Here is a 10,482-nt window from a genome sequence, read left to right on the forward strand (position 1 = left end):
AAGCAAAGAAGTTATATTAAACTTGTACAGAACCTTGTTTAGACCAGACTTGGAATACTGTGAACAGGTCTCGTCTCCATATTATAGACATAGGGGCATTGGAGAATGTGCAAACAAGATTCACAAGGATGATACCAGAAATGAGAGGATATTCTTATCAGGAAAGACTGAACAGACTGGGTCTCGTTTCAGTAGAAAAGAGAAGGCTGAGGGTTGATCTGATCGACGTTTTTAAGATAATGATAGGGTTTGCTGGGATAGACGTAGAGAAAATGTTTCCACTTGTGGGGAGTCCAAACCTTCAGGTAATAAATATAAAATAGTCGCTAATAAATCAAATAGGGAATTCAGGAGAAATTGCTTTACCCAGAGAGTGGTTAGAATGTGGAACTTGCAACTACGAGGAGCAGCTGAGGCAAATAACAGAGGGGCATTTAAGGGGAAGATAGATCAGCACATGAGGGAGAAAGGAATAGAAGGATATGCCGATAGGGTGAGATGAAGTAAGGAAGGAGGAGGCTCATGAGCAGCATAAAGGCCGGCATAGACGAGTTGGGCCGAATGGCCTGTTTCTGTGCTGTAGTTTCAATGTAACTCGATGTAAAGGCTCTTTTCAGAGCCACCCTCTGTATCTGTGAAAGGGCTGGTTACTGTCTGAAGGGAGACCCTGATATCATGCTACCAGTGTGGCTTTGAGCTGCTTTTGTTGCGTTGTGGACGAGATGAGGTATTAATGGGACTGGAGTCGGGGCAGTGACCTCAGTCCGGGACTTTAAACGGTGACTTATAGACCCCAGCCCACACATCACCAGGTTTCTTATATTTATTTAAACTACTTGCCATGCTGGGCTCGTAAAGAATCACCAGAACTGCTCGATTAACCTTTCTACATCTGTGGAATTCAGCGCTTCGCTCCGTTTCTGTTCTATTTTGTTGGATTATTTACATAACGCATCAAACTCACTGGGGAATCACTGAAATGTAACTCTGTACAGAAACAAATAACAGTGAATTGCCTGGTGCCCAGGAGATCAGGAACATTACTCGCCTTTCGACCTGTTAACGAGTAAACCGTGTTTAGAGTCCACCGACCCGCTTTGGTTCCATATGGGGGATTAAACAGAGAAATCGGGAGGGGAGGAGACAGTCAGAGTGACAGAGCGGAGAGCGGCCTCTGATCTTCCAGCTCCACCTCCAGTTCTCTCCATCCGACAGTTTCAAACCGTTTATCGATAATAGAACCGAACCTCAGCGCTCCGCACAAACCCTGACAGACCCGGGCTTCATATTCAAGGATTCCCAAAACCCGAAGCTTTCAAATAAGCCCCGTTACAATGAGAAATCGTTAATATTCCTGCCTAAATACAGTCCATTCAATAACAAATCAACTCGGCTCCTCCATTTCAGTCTGTTTCCTTGTTCGATCTCCCCACACATCCCCTCCCAGACGGGTTCAGCGTTTTACAAACACCTTACTCCAGTTTATTTGGAGAATCTCATGTGTTGGGGTTTGAGTTATGACGTGGAGTTTCTCCGCCAGTGTTACTATCTCACAGAGACTCTCGCCCTGAATCTGTGAAAAGATTATGACCATGAACTGGGACTGGAGCCGAACACATCCCCAGTTACAGTGAGGCCCGGCCCGGACATCTCATTCTCTCTATTTTATATAAGACAGTATCCCACTTTCATGTCCAGCAATAGAGAGAGGGAGAGAGAGAGACAGTATCAGTCTTACACTTCCGAACTGTGTCCAAATCACGCTCAATAGCAGTATCCACCTTCATATACAGCACCAGAGAGAGAGAGAGGGAGGCAGACACGGTGAGAGAGACAGAGAGAGCGGTGAGACACAGTGACAGACAGACGTTAACAGTATTAGTTCCGGACTGACCGGGAAAGTGCCGTTTTATCCAGAAAGATTGCGTTGGAGAGACAGAAGATGCAATCACATCTCTCACTGATATTGTACAAGGGTCAGAAACACTATTAATCCCACACTCAGGGACAGTACAGAGAGGGACAGAAATATTGGGTCACATTTAACCCTCTGATGCCTGTTGTACTATCTGCAGTTTTACAGCTCAGGGCTGTTCGATATTACTCTCAGTGACCTACAGTTTCACTCCGGTTAAATTAATCTGCGACTGTTGCTGCCTGATATTAACCCGACACGGTCCCAGCAAATACACCGACTCCCACTTTCCTCCCATGTTTCTCCAGGATTGGTTTGAGAAATCCTCTCTCAGTCACACATTATAGGGGCCATTAATGAAGAGAATCCATTGGCTGATTTCACAGCCGCTCACTTTATCTCTGAAAGGCTCTTTACCATCAAAAGACCCCGAGAGAAACAGCAGGGATGGAAACGTCTAGTTTCATCGTTGGAGATTGTAAAGTCAGTCTGGATTCCAGCGTTAGGCACTGGTGGAATCATATCTGTTTCCCATTCTGGTGCCTGTTCCTGCACTGCCTGTGGACTCCATTCCCTCTGACCTTTCCCCCAGACCCACTTCCTTTGATCAGACTCGGAAAAATTCCAATTGGGGAAAGTTTCCATCGATTTTTGGATTGGGAATTGTGGGCGCCATTCCCTCAGTGAGCGGAAGAAGATGGTTTGAAGCAGCCGGGAATGGAGAGATCACGGCCCCCGCGGGAAGGGAGCAAAGAGCAGCCTCGTTACAGCAGTTCATCGCTTCGGGACCGTGTCCGCGGATGGGCTCAGAGATCGGCATTGAGTCCGGGGGAAGTTCAGGGGGAGTCCGGGGGGCTGTTTGTAAGAGGCGGAGTGGATCAGGAACTGGTCCCTGAACATGGATTGAGAGGGGGGAAGGGAGAGGTCATTCTCGGGCTGTGTGTGTACAGGGTGTGTCCAGGGGAAGGGAGAGAGAATGGGAAGAACCTGCTATTAAAATCATTGCTGCTTTCTCTCCCCAAACCAGTAATGAATGGCCCTGGTTTATTTCCAGCCTCACCCTGTTTATTGTTATTGGAGAGTGAAGAGTGGAAACAGAGCCGGACAGTAAGGATGTGGGGAGTTATACAAAGAGCATCTATTGCAGGCTTCAGCTGAGAAGTGTGAAGCTCACATTTTAAACAGCGGCTGTTTGGTTTCGGTTGAACGGTTAGTCCCATGGGAGAGGGGATTAGAAACCTGACCTGTACAAAGGTCCCTGCCCCATCGGGTCGTCCCATTCATGGATCGGTGCAGGGGTTGGGCCGTGTCTGGATGTCATTAAATTGTTGTAAAACAGCCCAACACACCTGGTATGCAGAAGCTGAGTGCTGAAGTACTGCAGTGGAGTCAGACACTGACACTGTTTGTATCACTGGATTTCATTTGTGGATATTCAAAATGATCATTAACAGAGATATTAAACTGATCACTTCTGTATTTTCTACCTCACGTGTTCCTGAGTAACAAGAGATAGTTTTCTTTCTCCAGGCAAACCCTTGAACGATCCAGAATAAATGTGATGCTTCCTCCGCCCGAGGCAGAAGGAACAGTGCAGCCAGCTCCTTCTCACACACAGTCGGTATATTATCACTCACAGAGCACAGAGACACAGACAGGTCATCAGTTCCACAGTCTCAGACAGCAGAAGTAGTCAGTCCCACACTGATCACAATTTCCAGAGACACATTTTCAATCCAACAGTCAAGCAGAGTAGGTGAGGCTGGCACTGTTCCATTCCCCCTAACTCAGTCCCGCTGACAGGTAGATACAAAAATCCCAGTCCAAAATCACACTCTCAGAGTGAAAGGCACTGTGTCAATCTCACAATAGAGCAAAATTAGCTACGAATTAAATACCAGATAGAAATCACACATGGTACCCGATTCAAAGGTACAGAATGAATCCCAATAATGTACCCCGAGATTCAAATTGAATACTGGCCCAGAACTCTCACACATGACTTTAATACATGCAATATCCATTCGAAAAGTGTATCATATGATACAAATTGCACACAAGTCCAAAACTCAGGTAGAGTATCAGATTGAGAAATATTGAAAGATAGTAAACCTGAGAAACAAATTAGATACTTGTTCAGAATGTACTCGTAGAATGAGATTTAAAGATAGATTGTCAATTCTATTAGTGCAGACTGAGATACACATTACATACCAGTCCAAAAATCTCATACAATATTAGATTGAAAGATACGGTGTCAATTCTATTTCTACAGACTGATCTACACATTACATACCAATTCAAAAATGTCACCTTATCAGTTTGAAAGATACATTAATATCCACAACAGTACTCACAGAGATACAGATTTAATAGTACTCTAAAAAGCACACAAATTATCGGATTAAAACCTGCAGCATCATATCCTAAAGTATGTCCATATTTACCAATTAAACAATGAGTAAAACTATTTAAACATCGAGATATTAAAGCTACAATATTGAACGCCATAATGTAATCTGTACAGAATAATTACGTACAGATACAGAATGAATCTCACATTCAGAGACAGTACCAGAGACACAGAATGACTCCAACTCTCACAGATGCAGAAGGAATCCCAAACTCACATACAGTACAAGAGACTGACAGACACACAGTTAATCCCACACTCACACACAGTGCCAGAGACTGACAGGTACAGTATGAATCCCACACTAACATGCATTATGAGTAACTGCATATTTAGGATGAATTCAACTCCCACATACAGTACTGGAGACTGTATATACAGAATGAATCCCACAATCACATGCAGTATGAGTAACTGCATATCTAGGATGAATTCAACTCCCACATACAGTACTGGAGACTGTATATACAGAATGAATCCCACACTCACATGGAGTACTAGAGACTGACAGATACCGAAAGATTCCCACACTAACACACAGTTTTATACAAAGAATTAATCACAAACTCTCACACACACTGCTGACAAGATACAGAATCAATTCCAAACTCACACACAGTATCAGAGATTGACAGATACAGATGAATTCCACACTCACACACAGTACCAGAGACTGACAGATACAGAATGAATCCCACACTCACACACAGTACCAGAGACTGACAGATACAGAATGAATCCCACACTCACACACAGTACCAGAGACTGACAGATACAGAATGAATCCCACACTCACACACAGTACCAGAGACTGACAGATACAGAATGAATCCCACACTCACACACAGTACCAGAGACTGACAGATACAGAATGAATCCCACACTCACACACAGTACCAGAGACAGACAGATACAGAATGAATCCCACACTCACACACAGTACCAGAGACTGACAGATACAGAATGAATCCCACACTCACACACAGTACCAGAGACTGACAGATACAGAATGACTCCCACACTCACACACAGTACCAGAGACTGACAGATACAGAATGAATCCCACACTCACACACAGTACCAGAGACTGACAGATACAGAATGAATCCCACACTCACACACAGTACCAGAGACAGACAGGTACAGAATGAATCCCACACTCACACACAGTACCAGCATGAAATGGTCCTTATCAAAGTCACAATTGATACCCTATGTGACTACCACCATGATAAACTATCCCTCCTCATCCTTCTCAAATACAATATCTCAACGTGCTGTTATGCTGTTAGACGAGTTTCCTCTCTCTGCTCTTATTTGGAATGTGTTGCTTTTCCATCTGATAACACTTGGTATCATCGTATTATGTTAGTCCACAAGAGGAGATCATTCGGCCCATCGTGCCTGTGCCGGGTCAAAAACAAGTATTCGTTCAAGATTCGTTCAGAGATAGATTGAGTGCTTTGTTATCAGAAAATTGCCTGAACCCCCACAGTCTACAGTTTTCCTCCTCGCTATCAACCACACGGCCTATTTTTGTGTCACCCGCAAATGTCTTTATCATGCCTCCGACTTTTAAGTCCAAATCGTTCATGGATACCACAAAAATCAAAGGACCAAGTACCGAGCCCTGCGGCACCCCACTGGAAACAGCCTTCCATCCGCAAAAACACCCGTCGGCCATTAACTTCCTGCCACTGAGCCAATTTTGGATCCAACAAGCCGCATTCCCTTGTATCCCATGGGCCTTTACTTTTTTGACCAATCTGCCATGTGGGAACTTTTCAAAAGGCTTGCTAAAATCCACGTAGACTACATCAATTGCGCGACCCTCATTGATCCTGCTTGTCACCTCCTCGAAAAATTCAATCAGGTTAGTCAGACACGACCTCCCCTTGACAAATCCATGTTGACTGCCCTTGATTCATCCGTGACTTTCGAAGTGACAGTTCATCCGATCCCTCAGAATTGATTGCAATAATTCGAAATTGAGTCTTTCTCCTGCTTGCTGTCATGACAGATCAGGCGGTGAACAATACTCAGGCCCGGCCAGCTCAGTCGGACAGAGCACGAAGTTTTTAATCGTGGGTTCGAGCTCCACGTTGGGTGAGTAACATTTTAAACTTTTATGATGCTTTCACTGGCCAACAGTGCAGAAATGATGCAGAATGAAACATGAAATCGGTCGTCAGGATGGCTGAGCGGTCTAAGGCGCTGCGTTCAGGTCGCAGTCTCTTCTGGAGGCGTGGGTTCGAATCCCACTTCTGACATTTGTTATCTTTACTGTTACGTGGAAATATTTTATTTGTGGATTGGGCTGCAGCTGATTTTCCTGCCAAGTCGATTTGCTCCTCCCACAAAAGCAACTGGCTTTGTGATGGAAATGTGACTTGAGAAGTTTCGAACGGTGAAATGGTTCACATATTAATGACCTGGACAAAGAAATAGAACAGCAGTGGGAAACATTTAAAACGGTGATCAATGGAGTCCAGGAGAAATATATCCCACTAAAAAGTAAGAACAAACTAGCCAGAAATGACACACCAGGGATGAATAAAGAAATAAGGTCAAAATTGAAACTGAAGAAAAAGGCCCACACTGGACAATAAAGGAGAGGGGGAATGTGAAAAGACTGGGAAAGAAGTCTAAAGAACTATTAGAAAGGCAAAAAGGAATATCAAAAAAAGCAAAGTATTCTGGACACATCAACAGCCAAAGAAAGTTTAGGATAGGAATAGGGTCACTAAGGGATACACACGACAAACTCACAGGCAATGACAGCGAAATGGCAGAAATATTAAATAATCACTTTTCTTCAGTATTTACCAGGGAGACCAGCATTGAGTGCATGACAGTGGAAGAAGAGATCAAAAAAATATAAAGACATTTAAGATCGAAAGGGGGGGAGATAATTGATAATCTCATCAAACTGAGAAGGGAAATTTCCTGTTAGGTGCCTAACCAGAGTTTTAAACCGCTCACCCACGCTAATTTCCGTATTACTGTTCAGATTCATTTCACAGGGACACGATTACTGTGCACCATTTAGAGAGGCTCAGTGAAAGGCGGAAATTGACCTATTAATAGAATCATGGAATAGGACAGCGCCATTCGAATGGCATTCGTCCCATCGTGCCTGTGCCAGCTCTCTGAAAGAGCTGTCCAGTTAGTCCCACTCGCCTGCTGTTTCCCCATAGCCCTGAAAATGTTTCCATTCAAGCGTTTATCCAATTCCCTTTTGAAAACTGTGAGTGAAAAAAACAATATTGAAAGGGGTGCTGGGGCCTCTGCAGCGTCAATGAAGTTATCAAGATGTTTCTTTACACATGGTATGTTGTGCAATCATCCTGAAATATCTTCAATATCCAACACAAATTGAATTGCAAACCTGACGGACCAACACTGGAAAACAAGTCACGAGTGAACGCAAATCATCTGGGACCCGTTTTCAGCCTCACGGCACTTTAAGTAAAGTGAAATAACTTTGCATTGAAAAGATTTGGAACTTGCATCTGTGCCTTTATCTGTTCCATTTCTTAAAGTTGCTGGCGTCTGATGATGTACACGCCTCTGCTCCCTCTATTGAACAAGAAAGGAGGTGTTTGACGATGACGGGACCTGTTGGTTATGAGCTCATCCTTTACATTGAGTGGGTTCACGTCTTTTGAACGGCGTCAACTTTAGCCCAGCGGTGAACTTCACAACAAACAAGTTCATCACCGTCTCACCGCGGGCGCTGACTGACATGTTTATTGTTATTTCTTTCAGACCTAAATAAATAGGAACCGTGATTTTAAATTTGCACTAAGTGATTTTTAGGTAGTCGCCTTTAAATGTTTCACAGGCGACTCCTAATTTATGATCGTCCGCCATTTCTCCAGCCGTTTTGAAAACAAAACATATCTCTGCTTTTCGCGTCTTTTTTCGAAAGGGAAAAAAATATATTTCCCGTGACCTCTGAAGGATGGACAAGTACATTTCAGAAAGCTGAAGCAAGTTCACCGAGCTTAAATCGTCTGACCACGTTAAAGGCGCTATATACATATATATAAATATGTATATATATGTAATATATGCAAGTCATTGCTGTCTGTTTCTGTGGCTGTCTTTTTTATATGTGTGTCCATCTGCAGGTCAATTTTGAATCAATACCAGTGTTCGTGTCAGTTTGTTGCATGAAATAAATGAGAGTATCAGGCGCTCCCCTCCCTGCCATTGGGTCGGTACTGAGTCAGGGTTCAGACCAAACTTCTGGGTTTTTTTGTGAAAAAGCAATTAAAACCTTCATTCGGGAATGATCCAGTCTCATGTGAGCGGTGAAAGAAACACTGACCCCGATGTGATGTGAACACGCAGCCTTTTGATCTGGAGTCAGACCTTTGCACCACGCGCTCTGAAGACAGGATCCTGGATGTTATCATTTATATGAATGTTTCTCAAACACCGTTTCATTTCTCCCACCTTGGTTGAATCGATGGGGCTTATCAAATCTCCGCCAGATCCCACCGGGAATGAGACATTATTGGAAGCAGCCTTCACCCCCACGATCACGCTGGCTTTCATCGCCTGCTCTCAGCGGACTGCATTAACAGGGATGGGAGATATGGACTTTGTTCATATTATTCAGCAATGTGAATCGTTAAATATTTACTAATTTTTAATGGGAACAAGGTTTTAAAATGTTTCCGCCTGGTTTCGAACCGGGGACTTTTCGCGTGTAAGGCGAACGTGATAACCACTACACTACGGAAACCTGATGCTGCTAACTCCGTGTTAGGGATATAACCCCTCAGCCAAACTAATTTCCGTATTACTGTCCAGGAGCTCATTTCACAGGGATACATTTCCTGCGCTGTATTTCGGAAGGCTGCAGAGAAGGATCGGTGACGATGGTCAGGCAGGGAATCCCAGAGCATCGCGCCGAAACAAACATTTCACTGTTTTTTATCATGTGCCTGATATCCGACCGCAGTGTAAATTATGGCGAATCAGGCATGCTCAGATCACATTGTTCACAGAGTGTTTTCTTGCAGCCAAATCACACATTCGAAAACTTGAAATGAGATGAAGAGATCGGAGCCATTTAAAGTGCGGCCAGTGACTGCAGATCAGGAATGAAAAGCTGGCACCGGCTTCAGGGCGATCAGAATGAGGCAATGAATCCGAAAGTGGGAAGAAAAAAAAGCGCAATTTTCGTCCCTGGGTGGGCTCGAACCACCAACCTTTCGGTTAACAGCCGAACGCGCTAACCGATTGCGCCACAGAAACCGCCCGGTGCTTTTTCTTGCTAGATATACTAAAGCAGCGTCTCACCTAGCCAAAGTTACATGTTGCAGCCACAGAAATGCAATTGTCCACTATCAGTCTTACTTTTCCAGAAATAAAGGATGGGACATTGGTTATGGAAACGGTCTGGTCTCGCTCACAGCATCGATATCACCGCCAACCAGCTCTCCTGCAACCGGCGCGCCCACCGGTGCTTTGTCTGTTATTGAGTCGGACTGTGGGAGAACCTTCGCCACACGGACTCCAGCGATTCGAGAAGGCGGCTCACCACCACCTTCTCAAGGGCAATCAGGGATGGGCAATAAATGCCGGCCTCGCCAGTGACGCCCACAACCCATGAACGAATGAAGAAAAAGTATTCTGAGCGTCCTGACGCTGATGTCAGGTTTTGATCCCTGATCTGCAGTAACTGGGAGCGCTTTAAATGGCTCCGACCTCTTAATTTCACCCACAACATCAGAGCAACTGTTCCAGGGCGACATGCCGACTCAGCTGCGTCTTGGCCGCCTGTCTGGTCAGTCCTTTATTCGCCTCCAATTCCGTTTCCCAAAGCGTATCTACAGATACACAAAGCTCTTTGTCATTTCGGTTCCTTTCGATTTGTCCAGCTCCCGATTGGCAATAATTTGCAAACCTGGTTGAAACCCTCCGCCTTCCATCGTGTCCAGGGATGGGTTATGTGGAGAGACTGGAGAAGCTGGGATTGTTCTCCTTCGAGCAAAAAAAAAGGTTAAGGGGTGATTTAATAGAAGTATTCAAAATTATGAGGGGATTTTGATAGAATGGATGGGGAGAAGCTATTTGCATTGACAGGAGGGTCGATAACCAGAGGACACAACCTGCATTTATATAGCACCTTTAATGCAGT

The 10,482-nt window shown here is 44.5% G+C and overlaps 3 non-coding genes across 3 annotated transcripts; 1 reads left to right on the forward strand and 2 right to left on the reverse strand.

Annotated features, from left to right (window-relative positions):
- Positions 1-6,515: 6,515 nt before the first annotated feature.
- trnal-cag (transfer RNA leucine (anticodon CAG)) lies at positions 6,516-6,598 on the forward strand. Its single transcript has one exon. It is a non-coding gene; the product is annotated as a tRNA-Leu (tRNA).
- Positions 6,599-9,008: 2,410 nt separating this feature from the next.
- Positions 9,009-9,081, reverse strand: trnav-uac (transfer RNA valine (anticodon UAC)). Its single transcript has one exon. It is a non-coding gene; the product is annotated as a tRNA-Val (tRNA).
- A 441-nt stretch (positions 9,082-9,522) lies between these two features.
- Positions 9,523-9,596, reverse strand: trnan-guu (transfer RNA asparagine (anticodon GUU)). The gene has a single exon. It is a non-coding gene; the product is annotated as a tRNA-Asn (tRNA).
- Between the last annotated feature and the right edge of the window lie 886 nt (positions 9,597-10,482).

This window comes from Heptranchias perlo, unplaced genomic scaffold (assembly GCF_035084215.1).
Source record: "Heptranchias perlo isolate sHepPer1 unplaced genomic scaffold, sHepPer1.hap1 HAP1_SCAFFOLD_52, whole genome shotgun sequence".
NCBI classification, from domain to species: domain Eukaryota; kingdom Metazoa; phylum Chordata; class Chondrichthyes; order Hexanchiformes; family Hexanchidae; genus Heptranchias; species Heptranchias perlo.